The following is a 24,563-nucleotide window of genomic DNA, read 5'->3' on the forward strand; positions in this document are numbered from 1 at the left end:
TTAATAAATATTTTCCTTCATTTTAGGGATGAGAAATTATTTTAAGCTCCAGGAGGGGAATTAATGTGATTATTAACATAAGTTCACAGATTTAAATTTTCATTGGTCCAAGTAATTCTGCATGATGATTCAAGTGTGCCTATCATGGGTCAGTACTTCTTAGTCTCCATTCATCAGAGGTGAAATTCCACACATGGTTAAAGAGAGGTTTTCTTCTCACAACTTTGTGATGGTACTTTAACTTCACATTAAGTTATTACTCAGCAGAGGCCAATGTTTGCCTCATTTTTGTTTACTTGTCTGTTTCTTGACAAGTAAACTGCCCTTAGGTTCAAGCTGTGTTCTCATTATATGTTAACTATTATTCTCTCTAAACTGTTATATATGTTTATGTTATATATGTTAACTATTATTCTCCCTAAACTGTGTATCTTTCTCTAATATATATCTATTATCTTAGTTGCACTGCCTTTCTGTGCTTCAGAAATGTTCACCTTATGACCAGGGAATGTGCATAACCCTCATGCAGTTTGTACAATACACAAAAGTTACTGGCAGGGAGGCTCTTTCCTTAGAGTAATCACTGGAGAAAGGAAAGACTTTTTAATTTAATTTTGTCAACTAGAGGATTGCATTTTCCTCATTTACATAAAACACCATACAGGTTACTAGCAATCAGCTTATGAAACTTGTTGAAAGGAAGACCCTTCTTTAAAGGATAGAAATATAAAGAACAAAGACTTCTTCAGAGTCCTTTGCAACTGGTCATTAGACATATGATTTAGGGCTCACCAATTAGGTGTATCTGCCCTTGATTTTGAACTGGAAATGGGATAACAGACTTTTTTTTTCTCGTTCCTAGAAGCAGTGGCTGCCTTAATGTCCAGAGCTGGAGATATTTTAATGAGACCATTGGGGGCCATCTTGACAAATTCCAAAGAGTGATTTTAGCTCTCACTGTCTCTTCACACTTGCCCACCTTAGTACTCCAGTCTTCCTGGTATTTCATTGAATGCTAAATAACTCCAATAAATTATCTTTTTGCTTAAATTACTTAAAGTTCATGTATGAACTACTCAAACATTTGTTAACCAGTAATTCCATGCCTGTGAAATAGGAATCATACAATATTAAGTATCTACAAAAGTTCTATAAGAGTGTTCTATTGAACTTTTTTCATAATGAGCCTAAATTATAAACGACCCAAAGCCCCATCAACATTTGGTGAATAGAAAATTATAGTATCTCCAAACAATGGAATAATACTCATCAATAAAAAGATGCCTCTACAAACACATCAAAAGTGTTATGTGAGTGAAGGAAGCCTGACACGAAGCTATACAGAATATACGATTCCATTCTAAAAACTCTAGAAAAAATAAATCTATAGTTACAGAAAGCAACTCAGTGGACCAGGGTTGGGGTGGGATTGGGAACTAACTTCAAAGTGCTGCATGGGACGTTTCTGTGGTGCTGGAGTTGTTCACTTTCTTGATTGTGGTAGTGGTTATATGGGCAAAAACATTGTTAAATCAAAACATCAAATGGTACACTTAAGAAGGTACAGAAAAGAAATAAAGAGCAAACTATACACTTAATATGAATGCAATACATTAAATGTAAATAATATCTCGATAAAGTTGATTTAAAAAATTCAAAGAAAGTGGACCAATCAAATTTTATAATGCATAAAACAGGGTAGTTTGGGGGGGAATAAAATAAATAAGCTGATAGCCAGTCTCTAATACACTATGATGTAAATCAATCAGATATAGATTTATTTTTCATTGTCAAATTATGTAATCTTATACTCTGATCAAAGTTTAGATTCCTGACAGAGAAAGTGAGACTAGCTTAGGTCAGGTGCCCATTCCTGGGGAAGAAAAAGCGGAGCCATCTTGACTCCCCACTCATACAGCAATGATGTGGCAGGGGTGATTCCATAAAGAAAATTGGGATACTGTTAACCAGAAATAGAAGCGGTGATGCTTGGTAAACAAACAACCACATATACAAAAACAGTCTCCCCTCTGTGTTTTTGGAGGTGACCAAGGAAGATGGTGATGGGCTTCAAACATAAACGTTCATTCATTCTATTCATCCAGTCATGAAAACATAATTTTGATTATGAATGACTTGCAGGAACTGTTGCTGACTGGTATCTCATCTCTAAAACGAAAAAGTTCATATTAATGTAAAGAGGAAAAACTTCCTACGATTATCTGGTTTGTATATGGAACCTTCTTGCGGGGTGAGAAGGGTAGGGAAGATAGAATTCCACCGAAGACAGTAATTTTCCATTAGAGCGATCTTAGTTCGTTCGGTAAATTCTTTACTGAGGAAGAAAAAGGTGGAGAGTCAGAAAAGTAAATTCCATACGGACCCACAATTGGGGAAAAGTCTTTCCATCATTTAAACTTGCTGTCATTAAGTCTCCAGAGGTCTCTTTTGCAAGTCGGCAGAGGGAGCCATTCTCCAAGAAATCTCCGGCGGGCCTCCCAGAAGGTCGGGGGGGACTTTCTGGTGGATCTAGGGAGTTCTCTCCTCCCTGCCTCAGTAAAACAGACTCCCTCAATGCTTCCTCCCTCCCAGCTCTTCGCCACACCTTCCCAATCGCTAGGTTGCTACACCGCACGGTTCAGCACGGCTACCCCACCTACAGCCTTTCTACGTCCCACATTAGCGCCGGGTTCCTGGCACCGCTGGGAACTTGCGTCCTCTCAGATGGCCCCCCTCGGATGCTTTTCCGAGCCCATCAAGTCCTCAGAGAGAGTATAGAACAGCTCCGGCGGACTTCAAAACCCTCCGGCACGCTCGCGGGCACTCTTTCCGCCATCCCTTGTTTCACCCCTTCGGAGATCCTACGATTTGCCAACTTCGTGGCCAAACTGTTGCCAGGGTCACTCGGAACGGTGGAAGCCTCTCCGTTCAGAGGTGACCTGAGATCAGGGCGTAGTAATCTTCAGGGGAGGATCCTACCAAATGTAGTAGGGACTGGCGCGCGCGGCGCCAAGCGAACCCCCCTCTGTCCCAGCGGTCACTGGCCGGGTGGCAGCAGCTGCTGCAGCCGCAACTGCTCGAGTCCCTGCCGCGGCTCGGGTTTCCTCCCTCCTCCAGCATCTAGGGACAGACGGGTGAAAACCTTGCTCAAGTTAGCTGCAAGTACTTTCTTTATACTTAAAACTGGGGGTCTGGAGACGCATTGGGACTTATCTCCTTTCCCGCGTCTCTGCCTTTGAGCCTGAACCAACACCGCTAAGTATCCCACTTCTGGGACGCTGTTCGGAAGCTAACGGCGCTATTTGGAACAGAATTTGTTTCTCAGCTGGCTTTCGTAAAAATTCGGAGAAAGGGTTGCGCTGTGAATCTCAGGATCTCGGGACCGGGGTAAGAGTTGGGCAAATTCAGTTCTGGCATCCACTGTACCTTGTCGGGACCCTGTTTTCTTATGGATGGGAAGTATTGCAGTACCCCTGTCCAGCACGAGTTGGGGGAGAAATGGACTCTGTCTGGGTTGTTTATATGTTTATAAGGGTTTATTGTTTGTTTGCATTTGGTCTTATTTGGGCCTATGTGTGGGAACTTCTTGGAGTAATTTTCGTGGAGAAGACACTCTCCCTAGGTGTTTTATTTTCTTTAACCTCTTTTCATGCATTGCCTTGTCTGGATTTGTTTTATGTGGATGGGTGTCATATCTGCCTGTAGGGTGGGGGTGGGGAATGAGACTGGGAATGAAAACTAGTTTCACTGGGTTCTCCTTCCAGATTAGCTTTAGTTCTTTGCTTGGGATTTAAGCTTGTTTTCTAAACTTTTTTTTCCCTCCTGTACTTGATATTCAGGTTGTGCAGATAGCTCATCAGACAACTTGAAGATGCTCTCTCTTTTCTGTGTTCTCAGGGTCTTGTAGGACATGTCCTAGTAAAAGGCTAGTTATTTATACCAGAGTGGTCTCTTCCTGGTTGAAATTGCTGGCTCCTGGGGCACTGTTGAAAGGGGTGGCCTTCAAGCCATAGTTAGAAAGATCTGGCTCCTATTGGTATTTTTTTCTTTAATTCTTTAGGACCTTTCCTCCTGGTTTAGGAAAATATTTGTCCTTATTTTTCTAAGATAAGTAACAGTGATACCACTGAGTAAATGAAGTATAGTGCTATCTTTGATATTTCCTTGGAAAAGACCCTCACATGAGGATCCAAATTTTGGGGCGAAAGTTAAAGTTTGGGATTTTATTAGTCCAGACGTTCTTAGTTGCAAAAGCCATCCCAAGGTACAGGGTAATGATGCACCTCTCTAGTTTTCCTTTATGTCCTGATTTTTACTTTGTGTATGGTCTTTACTACTGAAGATGCCTTACTCTTCATTTTGCCCCCAAAATTGCTGTGTTTTGCCATTACTGGTTTAAATTACTGGTTTAAGTCAGCTTAGGGGACTTTTTGTTTGCTGCTGTTCTATCAAAGAATTCAGTAGAGGGGAAGCTGTGGGAACTGGTGGCCCCAGCTCAACTTGACTCTGCCTCTCTCTGGTTGTGCAACTTGGGACAAGCTACTTAATTTTTCTCTTTTCATCTATAAAATCAAACCTTAAAATCAAAGATTAAAGATTAAGACTTAATCTTTAGCAGTGTTTACATGGCAGGGTTGTAAAGGATTAAGTGAGTTAATATGTGGAATACTAACTAGCCTGGCAGATAGGAAGCACATAAATATTAGCTGTTATTATCATTGTTATAACTGTTATTAAACTAACATTGTTAACTATTATTGATGGCTGTAAGATAACTTTTATCACCTATCAATAGGTGCTTCCTGTTATTCCTACTTGGATGGTCTGTGAAGGCTGCACTCAGTGGCTTCACTCCTGCCTAGGATGTGATGTATTGTCAAAGGTTGCTCAGACTTGACTTTTGTATTGCTTTCTGCTGGTGCTCTTTCAGAGGAAAAATTGGTACATGGGACAGAGCTGGACTTTGTAGAAGAGGGTGCTGGGGATAAGCTAGCAGGGGGATAACTAAACTCAGTGTACAACTTGTATACTGTCATAGAAACTTCTTTCAATAATATACTTCTTTAATTTTTAAGGGGTTGATTGTTCCATAAATACTCATTTGGCATGAATTACATACATTTCAGGTACTATTCTACTTTATTTAAGTTCATTCAACTCTTTTTTTTTTTTAATGATTTATTTATTCATACAGAACTGGGGTACAGGCCAGAGATGCAGAGGGTGAGAGGATTCACCAGAGACAGAGTGGGGAGCAGAACAGGCAGATCGAGGAAGTACACTGCTGAGGGGAGCAGTGGGCGGGTCAGGAGAGGCCTGCCACGCCATGTGGTCACCTCCGGGGCAGGCAGGAATCGAACTCATGCCGAAGTGGCTTTAGCTTCTCAGTGCTGTGCTTCAACCCGCTGCGCCACCAAGGAGGGCCCATTCAACTCTTTTAAGAAAGGATATGCATGAGTATTTGCTCTATGTTTTCTCTACCCCACCATTTTAAGCATTGTAGGATTTTATGTGATACTAACACTCTATAGATTAAAAAAATTAAAACCCAAATGCATTTTAGCTATAATGATTTTAATATCTGTTGAAATGAAATGCATATATTCTTGAGGATATTATGCAAAATAATCAGTAATCTCTAACAAGTTCCATCAACTTCTTCATGTGAGACTTGTGTTGGGAGGTAGTGCAAGAGCAGGATAGTCTTGTGTTCCTTCTGTCTCTAAAATCTTTCATTAATTATCTTGCCTCTTTGGTGGTTGTTTTAAAGCCATTTTTTTTTAACTTTTAATACTGTTTAGGTACATAAATTATGTCATCTCCACCATGCATGTTAAACAAAGTGAGGGAAAACACTAATCATTAATAAAAAAGGAAAAGCATTTAGTTCTGCATGTATTCATCACTTATTCTCAGACTATGGTGTATATCAGAAAATATTAAAATGTTTACATTTTTAACATACTTAAAATGCTGATTTCATATAGTGCAACCTAATGTAAATCTTAGTCCCCTCCACTTTGTCTCAGATGTAGTAAGTCTGCACTTTCAGAAGTTGTCGTGGTGATTCTAATGCAAACCCAAGTTACATGCTCATTTAGTACAAATCTGATCATGTCATTCCCTTGTTTAAAAATATTTACTGATTCTCCAGATGAGGGACATCAGTGTCTTCTGGGTGCTTATTCCAGGACTTAAGCGCCAGAAATCTGCATTTGAGCACTCGACCCCCTGTAGAGGTGATCACAGATTACATTTGAAGAAACACAATTTTTATACCACAAAACTTGAACTCTAGCATCATCTATTAAACCTATCTGGATTTTTGTTTGTTTGTTTCTCAGACTGCTGTTTCTTGAGGAATGCACCATTGGTTTCACTCCTTCCTGACCTAGAAGGTTGTGTTGTTTCCTATATAGAAACATCTTTGTTCCTCTTGTCTGTCTAATCAGCTACTTAATATCCATTTTTCCTTTAAGATGTAGTTCAAATAAGACCTTCCCTCTGAAGTTTTTCCTAATTCTCTCACATAAGCTTAGTGATGCCTCAAGTGATTCCAGTCTTTCTTTGGTAACTTCAATTGCCATCCACCATATTGTATTATCTGTGTTTATTATCTGGATAGCTTTTTTTTTTTTTTAAAGATTTATTTATTTGTACATACAGAACTGGGGTACAGGCCAGAGGCTCAGGGGCGGTGAGAGGCTTCACCAGAGACAGAGTGGGGAGCAGAACAGGCAGATCTACGAAGTACACTGCTGAGAGGAGCAGCGGGCGGGTCAGGAGAGGTCTGCCATGCCATGTGGTCACCTCTGGGGCAAGCAGGAATCGAACTCATGCGGAAGTGGCTTTAACCTGCTGCGCCACCAGGGAGGGATTTATCTGGATAGTTTTCCAGTGGATTGCTAAACTCACCATTCCTTACTTTAAGTCTTCCCTCCCAGTAGTTACATATTAAGTCCCTAATATTGTGTGGAAGAAAAATGAGTAAGAAATGAGTAAATATCAGTTGATATTCTTTATTTTTTTTAGCACACCAGGTATTTGGGATAGTTATTAAATATGTCCTAAAGGCTATAGAGAAACCAGTCAAGAAATTATAATTTGGAGGACATAGTCTGCAAAGTTAATACTGTGGAGTGGGAAAAAAAACAACACAGAATATTTTAAAACTTATGAAAAACTAGTAGTCACTGAATTGACATTTCATGTCCATACAACACTTTTGAAGTAGTTTTGGTTGTGAATGATAGTGTCAGGGCACTAGAATGGAAGTGCTGGTGCCAAAAGACTAACTAATTTTTGCCCTGTGCCTTCAGTTTAGATATGCTTTTGCATTTATTTTTGTATTTGATCAGAAATGTGGTGACCAGACCAATATTGTTTTTTGCTAATACAGTCTGCATTCCTAAAAATAGGTCGAAAGACTGTGCAAAGTCCTCCATGGTAGAAAGTTTACTGGTCCTAGAGACCCAAATATATCGTAAGTTTTCTAATAATATCCTGTCATTTTGACATGTTACACATCATATACTCTCTTTAAATTTTTTTCTTTCTTTAAACTTCATATAATTTCCATCTTTTCCTCTTCATTTAAGTAACAGTTGACCTGTTCAAAGATGAATGTCTGATTCAGTCTAAAGATTTGCCACTTTTTGCAAAACTTCTACCTTTGTCTCATTTATATTAAGTTTATGAGACAAAAAATTGTAATCACTATTAATGTTTCAATTTTTCTATTTCTTATGCAATAACCTTATAACAAGTGAATGACAAAGTAATGACAAGGATGGGGATGCTGCAAAAATTGAACTTTTAGCCCTTGGGAAGCTCCATAAAATAAACAACAAAAATGTTCATTGATAGGCTCATGTAAGAGAGAATTTCAGTGATAACATAGTTGGAAAGTAGCAGCACCAACATATAAAGTACAAAATGGCCTGGTTTTCTGAACTTCAAAGGAAGCATTATTAGAAAGTGTCTGATAAATTTCTCAAGGATATATTCTTGAGGAACATAATTTTTGGTCTAAAAATTAGTTTAACTTTAAGAATAAACATAGGTTTCAGTTAGTTCTGTTGATTTGTCTCATTTTTCAATTTTATTTCCAAAATGAACTTTTTCTTCTTTAGTTAAGTTATAATGCTTTGCAGTTCTATAAACTTCTTCATTAGTATCCTAGTGTTTTCACTCATTCCTCTATCTGGATTTCTCAAGATTTTGCACTTATCACTTGTCTCTTTTTCACAATTTAATATTGTATTTTACTGTGATCAATCTCTTTTTAAAAGTGAATATGGCAGAGAATTGCTTTATAGCACTAAATAAGAGGATTTGTCATGTGAGGAGAAAAAAGATAAAAGTCAATGTTATTTTACTTAATATAATTTTATTTGCAAAACTGCAGGTCACCAGATGAGTGTTACTTGATAATGCATAGTTTGTGCCATTAGCCAATCTGCAGTGTGAATTTGCTCATATATCCTATTATTATCAGTGTTCATTTTCTACTGATTTCCTCTTGTTTCATTTCAGTGATTTATACTCCTAGATAAAGGAAATATGTAAAACATTTTAACCACCTCAATTTTCCCATTTGGAGGGCATTATTTTTTATCCTTCCGTCCACTTCTTAGACAGAGAAAACGGTATTTCAGTTCTCATCTTGATAGGTACACATGCAAAACATTAACATCTGTTAAGTACATCTTATCCCTGGTAGCAAGGAGGCCTCATTCTAGAATGCAACTTAGTGCCTTGTTCTTAACATTCTAGATGAACTGCACAGATTTGGTTAGTTGTAAAATCTCACCACAGGTGATCATTCCCGTGTGGATTCCTTAAACATCTTCTTGTAAAGAATCATGTTTGTCTTTTTTTTTTTTTTTAGGATTTATTTATTCATATAGAACTGGGATATAGGCCAGAGGTGGTGTGAGTTTCACCAAAGACAGAGGGGAGCAGAACAGGTAGATCAACAAAGTACACTTTTGAGGGGAACATTGGGCAGGTCAGGCGAGATCTGCCAGCCATGTGGATCACCTCGGGGCAGGCGGGGATCTAACTCATGCAAAAGTGGCTTTAGCTTAGTGCTGTGCTTTAACTCGATGCTTCACCAGGGAGGGCCCCATGTTTGTCTTTTTTAGGAAACAATTTTTGGTGGCTAATTGAAACTCAAAACACAGAAATGTATTTTGTTCTTCATGAAACAAAGTAAAAGTATGGAATCTTTGTTTTGGGTATAGGACACTAATTCTACAATCAAGACAAAAATTATTAAATGTTTACATCCATTGATATCTTGAGAAGGAAACTTTGTTTTGTTTTGCACAAAGAATCAATGACAAGGTGTGACTTTAGTTCTTTAAAAACTAATTGGTTTGAGTTTTATTTTTGCCTCATCAGATACTTATTAGACCTGTAGGGCTTAAGGATTAATAATATATGGAATTGCCAAGATACGTCTTAATTTTTTTTTTTTAAAGTATAAAATTACAACTGATGGTCCTCCCTGGTGGCGAAGCGGGTTAAATAAAGCACAGCACTGAGAAACTTAAGCCACTTCCTCATGAGTTTGATCCCAGCCAGCCCCGGAGGGGATCCACATGCATGCGGCAGACCTCTCCTGAACTGCCCACTGCTCCCCTCAGCAGTGTACTTCGTCGATCTGCCTGTTGTGCTCCCCACTCTGTTCCTGATGAATCCTCTCACCCTCCACATCTCTGGCCTGTACCCCAGTTCTTTATAAATAACTAAATCTTAAAAAAAAAAAAATTACAACTGACTAGGTATGACTATGTACTAAGGGGTAGGTGAGCTGATTTTAGAGTCCATTTTAAGAACTTCTCTTTATTCTCATCAGAGGTTTCCTGGCTGCCTGGGCCTTGAAAAAGGGAAGATTTGAGTGAGTAGGACATTTTTCATAGGAGAATGAGTGCAACAAACATAGGGTTTCAGGAATTTACAAGACAACTTCAAGCAGTAGTGACTAAATCATTCTACAGGAGTGGAATATTAACATTCCAGAATTATTTTAGGATAATACTCTGCCTGTTCTCATTACAGTATGTGCATTAAAGGAGCCCCTCATTTACACTGCTATTGTTTTATTATTTAAACTAGATCAGATACGGTTTAGGGTACCCTATTGAGATTCAAGTTAACATTGAACTCCCAAGCCTTGAGAGACTATGAAGTAAGAAAATTGTTATTTCTTTCAATCACTGTGGGGCTTTTGAGGATGGGGGTGAGGACAGGCTCATGTTTTTTTCTAGTGTCATCTGGACCTAAATTCATACTTTTCCTTAGTAAGTTTGTAGAGAAAATCTTGCGATGCTATTGCCTGGTCTCTTTTAGCATTAAGTCATCTCACCAACCACAGACATACCTATGTTCCTTCACTTCATAAAATATCACCAAGCTCTAAGTGGCTGATTTTTTTTAAACATTTATTCTTTTTTTTTTTTTTTTAAGATTTATTTATTCATTCATATGGAACTGGCCAGATGTGTGGAGAGTGAGAGGATTCACCAGAGACAGAGAGGGGAGCAGAACAGGCAGATCGACGAAGTACACTGCTGAGGGGTGCAGTGCCTCGCCATGTGGATTTCCTTCCGGGGCAGGCAGGAATCGAGCTCATGCAGAAGGGGCTTTAGCTTCTTAGTGTTGTGCTTTAACCCGCTGTGCCACCAGAGAGGGGCCAAGTGGCTAATTTTTAAGGCTGGGACTATGGAGGAAGTTTGTGTTTTAAAATGGAATAGTCAATATGCTTGTTTAAAAAAACAAAAATAGTGCCCTTCCTGGTGGCACATCAGGTTAAAGCACAGCACTGAGAAACTAAAGCCACTTCAGCGTGAGTTCATCCCCAGCCTGGGAGGTGATCAACATGGTGCAGCAGACCTCTCCTGACCTGCCCGCTGCTCCCCTCAGCAGTGTACTTGTCAGTTTGCCTGTTCTGCTCCCCACTGTGTCTCTGGTGAATCTTCTCACCACCCCTGCACCTCTGGCCTGCACCCCAGTTCTGTATGCATAAATAAAATCTTTAAAAATAAATAAATAAAAACGGAGCCCTTCCTGGTGGCAGGAAGTGGGTTAAAGCACAACACTAAGAAGCTAGCCCCAGTCACTTCACCACGAGTTCAGTACCCTCTGGGGAAGTGACACACATGGTGTGGTAGACTTCTCTTGTCTTGCCCACTGCTCTCCTTAGCCGTATACTTTGTCAGTCTGTCTGTTCTTCTCCCCACTCCTTCTGGTGAATCCTTTCACTGCCCCGTCGCCTCTGACCTGTACCCAGTTCTGTATGCATAATAAGTAAATCTTTAAAAAAAATTCATTTGTCTATCCTACCAGTGGAATTTTTTTTAGTACCCATTATACTCTGAAGACTATAGCCTCTGCCAACTTGCTCTGGTAACCTTATTTACTCTCTGCACTGTCCTACTCCTGTTCATTGCTGACCCTGCCCCAAATTTCTAGTATCTTCTGAGGAATTACATTTTTTCCCCCCTGGACTATTCTTTAGTGATCTTTTCTTTCTCACCTATCTTCCCCCTAAATGTTTCCCCTCTGCACTAAGATTTGATAACTTCTGAATAAAATATTTCTCTTTTAATATTCTCTCCACTTCCTGTATGTCCCTAGAATGGATAAATGTGCAAAATTGATTATCAGTGAGGGTGGGAATGCTTTAGATTTCTGTTTAGTCTTTATTTTCAAGCTTTAGGGGGCATGAGGGCCACTGACTGAGCCAGTATCTACTGGTTTCCCTCTAATGTTTTTGATTTAGCAAGTGTGTTGTCAAACCAAGGGGGTGGGGGGTATTGTTTTGGCATTGTACAGTGTTGCAGATAGTCCACAGATACCCTATCATCTAGGACCCTGGAATCCTAATACTGCTCTGTTCCGAAGGCATGACCTCTCTTTCTCTTTTTCTCCTTTCTAATATTTTAGTGACTTGGTTAGAGGGGTCAGAGAAAATAACTGGTCTTTGAGAACCTGTGCCTCTCTGTCTCTGTTTGGAGGGACAATGGCTGTAATACAACCCTGTTCATGTGACAGTCAGAAAAAGGGGCCATTGTTCTGGGTTGGCGAAAGCTCCATTCCCCTCTGGCCAGCCATCCAACTGAGCTTGGTAGCCCCGAGGAAACAGACACACTTGAATCAGAGACACAAAGAAAGGAGGTCAAGGCCTTTCACAGTTAAAGTACTTGCAGCAGTGTGTCAGTGGTAGGATTGGGGAAGGAAAAGCAATTCTGGGGAAGCATCATTAATGTGCTGATTTTGGCTTTAGAGGACTACAAGTCTATATTAGAACTTCTAGCTCATCTTTGACCAAGGAATAGTCACTTCCCACTATGTCTTACTGACTTATTTTAGAGCTGGATTTTATTATTGATTTTAAAAATAAAAGATTTCCCTCTATTATGATAGAAAAAGGATCATTCTCAAACTCTTTTCTGCAAATTTATGCAAGCAGGTATCTAATCTGAGAGCCCTCCTAAATCAAGTTATCTGACCTCTGACCTCAAGGAATGCTGCTTTATTCTGGGATATGGTCAGCATATATATGAGGTACTGAGAATTTTCTTTCCAAATCAAAATTCAGTTAGTGGTTTTGAAGACAAGATTTTTTTTTCTTCAGTTTGAAATATATAATTAAATCTGTTTGAAAGTTATCAATGTTTGGACAGTTACAGGGTTGGTAGACTCCCCAGATGTCTTTTAGACACCACCCTATATCCCCAACTTCCAAACTGGATTGTAGGCCTGTAGTGGGAAGGGCTGCAGACTTCCTGTAAAGAGCTAATCTGGAGCTCAATAATTGACTACATTCTTTGTGTCAAAAGAAGATTCAAATTCAAGGTCATAACCTCAGCTAAGGTCACAGACTTTTCACACAGGATTGTTCTGTTAGCCTAATTATTCCCTTTATGAAAAAGCATGTCATTCACTCCAGCCTTTGCCTCTGAGTTTCTTTCAAAGGCTACTTAGTCTAGTTCCTGTAGGTGGCTTTTTTTTTTTTTTTTTGACCCAGTGAGGAATAGAATATAGCCTTGAGTGTGGTAGAGTGCGGAAAGCCTTTTCTGAATGTAGTAGGTTGTGGAGAGCCCATTTACTCAGTGTGTTCAGGCAGCTGGTACTCTTTGGCCAGTAGGAATCCTTTTGTCTAGATATAAGAGGTTTTTCTGACTGGGAGAATTAGGCTTAATGAGATTTGTACCCTGGAGAGGGCAATATATGATTTACCTGAGGTCACTTAGAGACCCTTGTAATTAAGTCTGCCAATGCACCTTGATTATAGACTATCATTGCAAATCCATTAGGAAAAGCAATTGGATTGAAGAAAGGCAAGTGGCTTTATTTTCTTCATTATACTTCTACTACCCCTTCCCCTTGTAGTTTGTTTATATCTTATAAGTGACTATTTGGTTTACCAGTGATATAGATGCCTTTGAAGTGGAGAAGGGGATGAAGCCTGTTCTTCGCAGGTGGCAAAAAGGATTGTGTTAAACACACTCCTGATTAGTTAATTAATTTTCAGTTCGTATTCATTAGGCCTGTTCATTTGGCTTCATTCCTGTTATTTAAAGAAGCTCTTCCCTCAGTCCTGGAAGGATGATATTGTGCTCTACTTGAAGTTCTGTATAGATGCAACTTTTGTTGAAAAAAATAGGAAAGCGATACGTTGGTTTTTATTGTTGTTCATGTCCCAAATAGCATGATTCATGTGAAATGCTTTTATAAGGAGTAGAAAGCTTGCTGGACTTGGTTTTGTGTTATAATTAAAGTTATTTCCCAAGGAGGGCTTCTGAGATGTTAACATTGTTCTACTTAAAGATATTTGCCTGGTTAGATGGGCATGTTCAGATCATGAAAATATATGGAACTTTTCAGTTTTAACTTGTGTCTTTTTTGATATACATTTTAGACTTTAATAAAAAGTTCAACAGATTTTGAAAAAGCATTGTTTACTGTAGAGCTAATGTTGTAGTAGTGATGGAAAACAGTAAACTCTGGATACCCCAATCCAACTGATATGTCATTTTGATCTAGGTGGGAATGGAGATACAATTATCTGTTATTTCACCTTTACCTCCCTTGTCAGAAGAGATGTGTGTCAGAAAGCAGTAAACTAGCACTGTAATTTGGCTGACTAGCAAATCTTTTCATTCTTATTCTCCTCCTATTCATTGTAATCTGTCAAGAAAAATCAGAAAAAGACTATGAATCATAGATGTTTTTCTGAAATTTTAGATGACATCTCTTCTGAAGTCCAATGTTAGAATGTTTTTGTCTTCCTCACATTTTTTAAATTGGATAAATTGATATAAGGTGTGGGATCTTTGGCTTTTCTCTTTCATTTATTTCAACTATCATTTCCTGAGATCCACAATGAACTACAGGAGTGTGCAGTGGTATGGCCCTGTGCTTTTAGCACAAGAATAGCTCTAAGTCCCCTTTTGCTCTAAAGGATATCTGTCATTATTAGTGTGGATCACTGTATCTTTAGGGCATCCTAGTTACTGTTATAATATGGAGCTTATATACTCTAAAATAGGCTTTTTTTTTCCTTTTGGTGTTATTTTGTAAAGAGAGTTTAGAATCCTTGGCTGTGAAATTGTTGCAGCACATCTGTGAGAGTCTTGAGCTATTGAACTCTCCCTTCTACCCCTAAACCTAAATCATGACCCCATCTCTACCCCTAAACCTTCATAAACTTGGGCAGACTTGTAAGCTCTTTAAGCTTCTTTCATTACTTGTGAAATAACAGTTTATAATTCAAAGAGTGTCATGATAACTTGCTGGTAGACATACGCTCTCACTATCATTATTTACTACCAAATAGCATTAAAATAGGTAAGACTGACATATGTAGGAATAAAGTATGCTTATGCATTTCATGAAAAATCATCCAAATGCTTAAGTGAGATCCTATTAATAAAATGCAGAAGCTAGAAAGTGTAATCTCTGGTGTGAAATATAAACTGTAATAAATTTAGAATATTCTGGAATATAAATACAAATAATTTCTCCTGGAGTTTCTTGTATCTTAGATTTCTTGGATTCTTAGAAGTACTACCTTGGCAGAACTGTACATGGGGTAGCTCAGTTTTATATGGGTTATATGTCTTTGATTATCTGGTTTACCCACCAGACTTTAAGTTCTACATAGCAAAGATTGTGTTCATTTTGTTCATTTCTGTATCACTAATCCAATTGGACTGGTCCCCTTATAAGAAAAGGAATGACACTAGACCTCTTCGTTTCTTCCTTTATGATATCTGCAGGCTTGGAAAAGAGTTCTCACCAGTAACTGAGTAACTGAATAGACTAGCACTTTGACCTTGGATTTTTCAGCCTCCAGACCTGTGAGAAATTTCTACTGTTTCAGTCACTTAGTCTGTCATATTCTATTATGGTATTTGGAGCAAACCAAGACTTACAGACCTTTCTTTTCTTCCTGCCTTCCTTCTATCCCTCTCGCCGTCCTCCCTGTTTTTTCATTGAATATGAACTTAAATATTTGTGAACTTAACTAATTCCATGGTTATTCAAAACTATGGGGACCTAGTTTTGAAAAGCTGAATCTGAGCCCACAACCCTAATCTGCATTTTAAATGGATAATCTTGACCTTGCCTCCCAACATACACCATTGAGATTAAAATGTTCCAGACTCTGTTTTTCCTTTAGTCAGAATGATGATGAGTGGTAAAACAGCTGATAACTTTTGTAGGGAGGACTGGAGGTAAGGGAAGCGCCTTCACAATTTATACTTATCACTTATAGGTTTTGAGCAGTTGACCTCTTAGCTACCTCTTAGCTATCTTTTCTTAGGACACAGCAGGATCAAAGGGTGATTGTGTGAGGAGAGGATAAGTAACAGAGGCTAGGCAGCTATGTGGCATTTCACCTTAAGCAGAAGTTGATTCCTGGAGCCTAGGAGAAAAGATCTTCCTTCAGGAAGGGCGATGATCACCTGAACTCTGCCCAGTGTTCAGGTGCAGAGAGTTTCTCACTATCACGTGGCAACTAGATGGTTGACTATTATTTTGGTGAAAAGCATCCTGGAGCAAAAACCCTGTTCTTCCACCATTCATAAACAAAAGCAAAAGCAAAAAAGCTTATGATGTGGATTTCTACCACTCGAGGTCCTTGCTTTTCTTTCAAGGTGGTCTCTAAATGATGCTTTGTAGTTTTGTTTGTGCAGCCACAGAGGACTGCTCAGAGCACGCTGTAGAGTTTATGTTTTGGGATCATAACCCACTAAAGGGAGTTGTCATGTTCCTGTACAGTTGTCTTTGGTGGAAGGTATTATATTGATAAGAAATCCAGAGATCTTCTGAAAGTGATCGCCTAACTTTGCTGTTAAAATTTAAAGCATGTGTTTATATGTAGTTCTCTCTAAAGGATATAACTCTGATCTTTCTGAATTTGTCTAGTATTCAGGTGTGGAAGACAGAGACATTAACTCTGTACATCTGAGAACGATTTCTTACGTTTGGCCTAAGGAAACTACTTTCTAGCTCAGAATGTGCAACAGCATTTTTCATTTCTTGGCTAGATTGTACTATTTGTGAAAATGAGGACATGTAATTAGGGCCCAGTGGTGTGTGGATTCATTCCCTGGTACATAAAGGAGACCACAGTGCTTTTTTTTCCCCATTGGTTAGTGACTGACATGCTGTCTGCATTTCATTTGATGGTGAACATGTCAGACTCCACTGCTGAGAAGGGATAGCAACCAAGTTCTGGATGGGAAGATTTTTAGAACAAAGTGTCAGAGGTTAAAGAAAGGACTGTGGAAGCCAGATGAATTTTGTCACTGAGTTTTAAGGCCAGTTCTTGAAAACAAAAGCTGCTTCCCAATCTTTATCTAAGAGTTGGATCCATCACCTATGAGAGCCCAGGCAAACCATACTCCCTTCAGTATGGACTAGGACTGGGAAGCCCAGTGCAGTTTCTTCCCCAGTGGTTCCTCATGACATGAGGAGGTGACTGAGGTCCAGCCTGGCTCAGGTCATTGTATCCAGTTGTGAGCAAAGCCATCCTACCTGCTATTCCTGCTCCAATTAGTTGCAGCTAAGCAACTTAGGGAAAGTGAACATAGTTATGAGTGGACAGCATTTAGCTTCAGAATCATTGTTGATGGCCCTGCAGGGAACCCATGTTTGTAGGAAAGAAGTCCAGGTGAAGATTCAGTTACAGGAGGCTTCACTTCGGTGCAAGTTTTATCCAAAATGTTCTTTGTGCTGAGTTGTAGGAGATTGTACCATCACACAAGTTTGAAATTCTAGTGTTATTCGTGCCCACTTTAAGAATGTGTCAACTTAAGATAGTTTTTTTGTTGCATGTTTTCTAATCATAGTGCCAATGATAAACATTGACAGTGATGCAGGATTCATTGTCACTAATCCATTATATTTCTTTTTTTATTGACACAACTGAATGAAACAAGTACTTTTATAGTAAGAAAGCATGCTTTTCATCCTAGAACTTAATTTGTCAACCAGAATAGTAGAATGAGTACTCAAAACAAGCCAAACGATCTTATTTTGAGAGTAACTGTGCCATGGTTAGATCTTAGGCACATGAAAAAGTTCTTTAATGTCTATTTCCTTATTTATTATAGGATCAATAGATCAAAAAGATCCAACCTCATGAACTTGACTGGGACGCCTCTGGGCAGTCTCTGGATTGCAGGGGTACAACTGAGTGGGCTGGTAAGTTAGGGAAGGCAAAGACTCACTGCTAGCAGCACCTGGAGAGGAGCCCCAGCTTTGTCCTGGTCACCCATCTGGGGTGACAACAGAGCTAGACACCAAATGGAAGAAGCACAACTGTGTGACTTAAAGAGCTTGCTCTTTCTCCTCTCTTCAATGCCCTGGGGAGGCTGAGTATGAGTTTGGAGACAGCTGCTCCTGGGGGCTCTTCGGTGTTGGCTCACTGTTAGGGCACAACCTAGCCCCAACACATGGTACTCCTTCTCTTAAGGCATAGCTTTAGCTATGTGTCAAGATTTAGTTATCTCAGACCAAGTTCCCAAATGGCTACATTTTCTCCTACCCCATTATGACAGATCTTTCTTATATATGCATTAAAAAATAGTTAGCTTTGAAAATCTGCAATGTCTTTTGTCTGCTTCTGTTTCCTAAGAGATCCTGAGAGAGGGTGTCAAGTGATGGCACAGAGCCTTGGTCGAGGAGTGTGGACCCCAGTCCTAACCCATTGGGTAATAGAGAACTAGGACTCTCTAATCCCTGCCACATGCAGTGACCTGAGCAGATCCTGCAGGACAACAGAAGTCTTGCTGTCTCCTCACCGAGCAGTTGCTCAGAACTCATGGTACAGCTGTGGTCTGCTTTGTTGGGACACACTGGGTGATTTGATCCTTTAATCTCTTCTCTCCCTATAGGTATTATAAATAACAACTGTTCTGTAGGAGTACCTGCCAGAAGGGATTGAGATCTGCATTCTATATTCAAAACAGCATTGTTTTTGTATAATCTTAACTTTATGCAGTTATGGTGGGGGCAGGAGAGGGAGAAGGAGAATAAAACCCTAAAAGCAAAGCTACTTCACTATGACTCAGAAAATCCAAACTGAAGAATTTAGAATGGAAATCAAGGAAGGCAAGTTTCTTTAAAACCTCAGATTCCTTTGAATTTCTCTGAGAAAACAAGAGGCATACATAAGTCCAGATCCTTTAGTCTATTCATTCCAAGTTAAACAACTGCATCAAAGTTTTGGATCCAGGCAGACACTAGCGGTGAACTGGAATTCTAGCATTGCACAGTGGCTCCCAAATGTTTGATACCCTTTGGTTTCCATTTCCTTAAAGCTGAGGTAGTTAAATTGTTCTGTTTTGATTTCTATGTCTGGATTCTTGAGACACTGTCATCTGTTTTAGAGCTCTCTAAGAGAGCAGAGAGGTAGCATTCCCACCAGTCATCCTGCAGAGGAGGCAGTGGTGACAACAAACTCTCATTGTTATTACATCGACTGATATTTCTTTCTTTCTACCTTTAGTTCTAGCTACTATATTTTGCAAAACCGTGGGGGATCCATGGACAAATATGTAGATGTTTTAATTATGCATATTTTTTAAATTGTAAAATTGTGGAATCACACAATATTTGTCCTTTGGTATCTAGTTAGTTTCACTGAGCATAATGTCTTCAAAATTCATCCATGTTGTAGCAAGTGTTTCACTGAGCATAATGTCTTCATATTGTAGCAAGTGTCAGAATCACCTTCCTTTTTATATATTTTTTAAGATTTATATATTTATGCATACAATAACTGGGGTACAAGCCGGAGGTTTGGGGTGAAAGGGTTCACCAGAGACAGAGTGGGGAGCAGAACAGACAGATAGACAAAATATACTGCTGAGGGAATCAGCGGGTGCGTCAGCTCCCTGGCCGGGGATCGAACTTGTGCTGCAGTGACTGTGGATAGCTTCATAGTGTTGCACTTTAACCTCTTTTACCACCAGGGAGGGCCTGCCTTCCTTTTTAAAGCTGAATAATATTGTAGTGTATGTATAAAGCACATTTTGTTTATCTCTCTATAGACAGTTGTGTTGCTTGTCACTCTGGATGCTGGGAATAAAACGGCCATGTGTTTGTCAATATACAAATGTGTTTGAAAGCCTGCTTTCAATTCATTTTTTGTGTCTATAACCAGAGTGGAATCTGACCATTGTAGGTTAACTCATGTTGAAAGTTTTGAGGAGACACCATAATATTTTCCACAGCATTTTACATTCCCACCAGGATTCCAGTTAACAACACCCAGGAGTCCAGTTTCTCCACACCCTCACGAACACTTGCTATTTTCTGGTTTTCATTTTGTTTGTTTTGTGTTATGATAATAGCAGGATGACCACTGTGGTTTTGATTTTCATTGTTCTAACAACTAATGACATAGAGCTCTTTTTGGGTGCATTTTGGACATTAGTATATCTTTTTAATTTATCCAAGCCATTAACCCATTTTTAATCTCCATATACATATATATTCTGGACATTGACCTCTAACTAAATATATGACTTGCAAGTACTTCTCCCTTTGTATGGACGGGTTGTCTTTTCACCTTCTTGATAGTGTCCCTTTGATGCACAAAAGCTCTTAACTTTTGAGAAGTCTGATGTATTTATTTTTTCTTACTCCTTTTGCTTTTGGTGTCTTATCCAAGAACTCATTCCCAAATTATTATTTAAATATTTTAATGTGCATAATCTTGCTTTGTGAAACCACAAAAACTGTTACTTGGGGAAATTTTGCTTTGAAGTGGCTCGGCTCTTTTTTACTTGTTTGGCCTTTATATAATCTCAGAATTGTTGGATTTTACTTTTCCTTGCTCTACTATCCCTTTTCTCAGGGCATCACAAAGACTCATTATAGATAAAGAAGGAGAAAGGCTTAGTTTGAAAAGGCCTCCAATCATTTATTCCATAGGGTCTCAGAAGAGAGAAGTCAAATTTCTGGGGAAATGAAATGGTTCTTACGACCAAGACTCACAAGATATGTATGAAATCAGACTGACTGGTATTTGTCTGAGAAGACTGAGATCTATTTTCTAAGGTCTCTTTTTATCTTCAGGGTAGAAAGATTGTTGAAAAGTAGGTAGGTCCTAGGGATGAACCTCTAGGAAACTGACACTCAGACTCTAGCCCAAGGATACAAAGAGGTGTGAAGATAGCTTAGAAAATTCTCCTCCTGCTTGTCAGTTTCTCACTATTCACTTCTTATTTTTGGATTATATTTTGTACACAGATCTACCATCAACCGTACCACACATCCAAAATACCATAAGCATTATTTGATGTATATATATAAGATGCAGCTGGAGAGTACATAATAAACATACACAGTCTACCGTATACATGTATACAGTGTCACCCCAGATGAACAAATGAAATACAGAGAGAGAATACCTCAAGGACATGCTTTTTATGCTTGATTATTCCCAAAGTGTCTATTTACAAGGTATATATATATATATATATCTTAGGCTTTCCCCATTACTCATGTTGCAACAGTATGTCACAATTTCTGAGCCATTAGGCCCTTTTTTTTGTTTGTTTAAGATTTATTTATTTATGCATACAGAACTGGGTTACAGGCCAGAGGTGCAGGGGCAGCGAGAGGCTTCACCAGAGACAGAGTGGGGAGCAGAACAGGCAGATCTACGAAGTACACTGCTGAGGGGAGCAGCGGGTGGGTCAGGAGAGGTCTGCTGCGCCATGTGGTCACCTCCGGGGGCAGGCGGGAATCGAACTCATGCAGAAGTGGCTTTAGCTTCTCAGTGCTGTACTTTAACCTGCTGAGCCACCAGGGAGGGCTGACATCAGGCTCTTAAACAATCTGGGTTAGGTGAGTATATGTGTGTTTCCCATTGGCATGTGTTCAGATATGAGATTGTTTGCTGCAAACAATCCAGGTGTTTGTACATCTGGTTTGCAGAGTGATTTTGTGCACCTGTAGAGTAACTTGACTTCGGGATACACACACGTGTGATGTCTGAATTTGTGGAGTTTTAAAAGTGGAGTGATACTTTATAAAGTAGGGTACTTTATAAGGGCAACCCTTTCAGACAAACTGCCATTTAATTAGCAGATCCCCACTTACCTATGTAAACAGACATGAAAGAATCAATGAACAGCTTTACTGGACACTAAGAATGATGGCAATAAGTTTCTCTAATATGCATGCTACAGAATGACACATTAAATTCCTAAAATCCAATTTGGTGTTTGGTTTTCACACATAATTGTTTTTGTTCTTAGTAGCCAAAGCATTCAAGGAACTCTGTATCCTAGGATGCTGGCTTCTAGATGTTGTGGGTTACTCGTACTTTTTAAAGTCATAATTACATCAAGCAAGAAAATACTTTCAATCTGCAGCATCCTATCATAACTTCTAATTTTAATGGTGCAAGTAGCCAGAACAACAGACCACAGCCCAGCCTCCTCCTAACCCTGCCTTACTCCTTCCTCTCACATTGTACTTCTCTAGCATGAGTTCAGTGAAGAGCGGTGGAGCCCAAGGAGGGAGAGAAGCAGAGTCAGAACAGACCGCCAAGCCCTGCTCCCAGCTTCCTGGCATCAGGGAAAAAGTGTCTTCAGCTGACACAGGGGCTTGTGTCCGCCAAGTTTTGCGCTTTTGCCATGGAAATCCTGGTTGTAACAGAGGCCGATGCCATTCAGGCAGTGAGCAGGAAGCTGCTTTATGGGGAGGCATTTTTGGCAGCATGTCCGACATACACTCCAGTCAATCACCGTAAAGTGCCTAATAACAGATGTGGTAATTAAGCCTGAAGAACTGTGTCTTTATTTTTTTCATTTTTATTGCAGGGAATAACAAACTACCTCATTAAACCTCCAATCACACTGATTTTTGAATTGGGCATACTGATGTCATCAAAAGTGACATTTCTGCAAGGGCTTCCTTTCTGCTGCCATGGAAAGGTTTGGATCAGTTTTAGTGAGGACAGTTCTGTTCCTTCTGGGCTGTCCTTTTCATTCTCATACCAAATCACATGCACATTCCTGGGGTACAGTCAGATTCCATTAAGTCCATTGCATATAAAGTTAAGATGTGTGTGTGAGACTATAAAATGGTCCCTAATTCTCTTAGGTTCAAATTATACTGCTTATAGAAAGAAATTAACTTTAGCTTTCAATCTTAGAAAGGTTTCAGATAACCTGAATCCATGGTAAATTACCATATTTTAATAGGATAAATTATCTTGGAAAAATGTAATTACATCTGAAAAGGTCTGTCTTTTATTATGGCAGTTTCTAAGGCAAATGTCTTTCTTCATTAAGGTTGTTTTTCCTTCCTTCTTTTTTAGTGATGAACATGAATCTGACTCATCATTAACGATAAGGAATCTAAAAATTTAATGACTTGGGACAGGTATGTGCCCTCAACAGTTTGAGAGTATGGCTCAAAACTCTCTGGGGCTCTTCCTGGGTTCAGAAGTTGTTCTTTGTGACTGTGGGGCTCTTGGGAAAGACCAGCAAACACTCTGCTCATTTCCGACATATCTCTACATAGTGCTGTTGGATCACAAAGATTTAGAAGTTGCATTTATACTGTGGAAATGATTTTTTTGCTTCTCTATAATCTCATATGTTCACAGGCATAAAGATTTGGACAGATGCTATATTAAATATTTTGGAAAGGTCTTGGATCCCATTTTGTAAAATTATCAATTGATACCCTTATTTCCTGTACATGCTTTTGAGTTGTTACAAAATTGCCAAGAGAATTGCTAGTTGACTGTTTGCCTAATTCTCTGAACCTGATCCCATGAAGCAGATGATTCATAGCACTTAATCAAGATTTAATTTAATTTCAATTCTTATATTAATAAACATAAACTTGACCTGCTCATCTGATTAGCTCTGAACAAGTGAATCTAGCATCTATAAATGTGGATATGCACACATAACATGTACCAGTACCAGCCTTAATAGTGCTATCTCACATTTGTTTACTGATCTGACACCTAATTTTATAATTCACTTTTACCACCTTTATCTACTTATATAACAATTTATACATTGATGTCCAACATGAAAGTAGATATATGTAAATGCAGATTATTTTACCATATTAAAATTTGTTTTAAGAAACTTTCTGTACAGTGAGTGTCAAAAAGTGAGACCTAGCTCCAGTAGTAGGAAAGGCCCTTGGTTAAGCATAGACACTGTCCCCAGGATTATTCAGTTATTCAGATTCACAATAGCGTTCTTTTTTTTTTTTTTTTCTAAAACTAGCAACATATTCTGCAATGATATAGCTCATGCTTTAGTTATAGTCCAATGTTGGGTAAATCTTTCTATCAATTCATGAAGATGCCTTTAAGATGAAGTGAAAACTTGGCCTACCCTGGTCTCCCTCAGCTGAAGTTTTGCTCCAAGGGACCCTGGTTTCCAGCTGAGCATTTTTTTTTCCCCCAGTCATGGATCCCATTTGTAGTTTTAAGTCCCACCTCACACTTCCAGGCTCATATCAACTATCTGTCACTTCTAGGGATGCAATGCCCTGACTGCCCTTCAACCCCTCAGATCACTGCCAATACAATGTTAATGTTGCACATCCTATAGCCCCAAGATTGGATTTCACTCAGTTAACATTCATGCTCTGCATAACAGCCTCTCAGTCAACAACAAATGGCATATACAACCATGCTCCCTGTATATAGCCTGAGGATGTAGTTGTCTGTACCATGGAGCCTTGTGTAAATGAACTCGGTGATGTTTGCATAATGACAGAATCACTTAATGTTACATTTCTTTGAATATATTCCTGTACTCATCGTTAAGTGACACATGTAGGTATTGAGTATCTGTCATATATATATATATATATATATATATATATATGTATGTATGTATGTATAATAAATATATGCATAAATACACATATATGCACATGTGTATCCTATGATAACTTCTAAGTTTAATGGTGTACTCATGTATATATACATGTATATATACACATACACACGTGTGTATATACATACATACATGTATACACATACACACACA

The 24,563-nt window shown here is 39.0% G+C and overlaps 1 protein-coding gene across 2 annotated transcripts in view; it reads left to right on the forward strand.

The window, feature by feature from the left end:
* Positions 1-2,950: 2,950 nt before the first annotated feature.
* MEGF10 (multiple EGF-like-domains 10) overlaps positions 2,951-24,563 on the forward strand; it is a 152,109-nt gene continuing 130,496 nt past the window's right edge. The window contains exons 1-2 of one of the 2 annotated variants that reach the window (XM_012728045.1): positions 2,951-3,387; positions 22,859-22,923. The gene's annotated coding sequence lies outside the window, so the exon portion shown is untranslated. The remainder of the gene's footprint in view (positions 3,388-22,858; positions 22,924-24,563) is intronic. The other variant, XM_004686677.2, reaches the window with a different exon arrangement.

Source organism: Condylura cristata, unplaced genomic scaffold, assembly GCF_000260355.1.
Source record: "Condylura cristata isolate star-nosed mole 26May11 unplaced genomic scaffold, ConCri1.0 scaffold00021, whole genome shotgun sequence".
NCBI classification, from domain to species: Eukaryota; Metazoa; Chordata; class Mammalia; order Eulipotyphla; family Talpidae; genus Condylura; species Condylura cristata.